Raw genomic sequence first — 1194 nt, forward strand, 5'->3', positions numbered from 1 at the left:
TTATCACCCCTGCTTCTGTTGGTTCCTTTTGAATCTCTTTTTCTTCTTGCATCTGTTTGTTTTTCTGTTTTACTTCCTTGTCAGTTGATTGCTTTGGAAGAAGATCATCACTCATTTTGCTTGTTTCTTCTTCCTTTTGTAATTCTGGAAAGACTTTCAGGATGATGCTCTCCTCATGCATCCTGAGGGTTAACTCTCCTTGCTCTATGTCCACAATGGCTCTAGCAGTGGCAAAAAATGGTCGACCAAGTATTATGGAGTCATTTCCATGTTCTGAAGAATCCAGGATCACAAAATCTGCTGGATAGATAAACTTGTCAACCTTAACTAAAAGGTTCTCAATCAGCCCTTTAGGATATACTATTGATTGGTCCACCAATTCCAAAGTCATCTGTGTTGGTTTCACCTCCTCTATGCCAAGCTTTTTCACTAAAGAATATGGGATTAGATTTATGCTTGCTCCTAAATCGCATATCCCCTTGTTAATGAATAGGTTTCCAATAGTGCATGATAAGAAGAAACCTCCAGGGTCTTCAAGCTTGGGAGGGAGTCCCTTTTTAATGAGTGCACTGCATTCTTCACTGAGCATTATAGTCTCCTTTTCATTCCACTGTCTTTTCTTGTTAACTGTCTCTTCTTGTTGATGAGCTCCTTTAGAAACTTGGCATATAAAGGCATTTGCTCCAATGCTTCAGCTAAAGGTATGTTGATCTCCAACTTCTTGAAAGTCTCAAGAAATTTGTGGAAATGCTGATCCTTTGTTTCCTTGGGAAATCTCTGTGGATAAGGCAGTGGTGATGTTGAGCTCTTCTCCCCTTGATGTTGTTTTGGAATTGCTTCTTCCATGATTTGCTTTTCTTTCTTCAAATTCTGTGGCTTGTTGTCTTCCTCTGTGAACTTTCCTGGGACATTCTTGGTCATCATGTCCTTGTTGATGGCTTCATCATTCTTTGTTGGCTCAGTGTCATTATGCTTGGTTGCCCCTCGGTTACCATCTGTTAACACTTTTCCACTTCTTAGTTGCACGACCTTGCATTCATCCTTTGGGTTGGGAATGGTGTCACTAGGCAATGAGCTTGATAGTTTTTCAACAGAAATTTGTTTGGAGATTTGCCCAATTTGCCTTTCTAAGTTCTTCATGGAAGCTTCTTGGTTCTTTGTTGTCAATTCTTGGTTTTTCATCATCTTTTTCAT

This window comes from Arachis duranensis, chromosome 2 (assembly GCF_000817695.3).
Source record: "Arachis duranensis cultivar V14167 chromosome 2, aradu.V14167.gnm2.J7QH, whole genome shotgun sequence".
NCBI lineage: Eukaryota > Viridiplantae > Streptophyta > Magnoliopsida > Fabales > Fabaceae > Arachis > Arachis duranensis.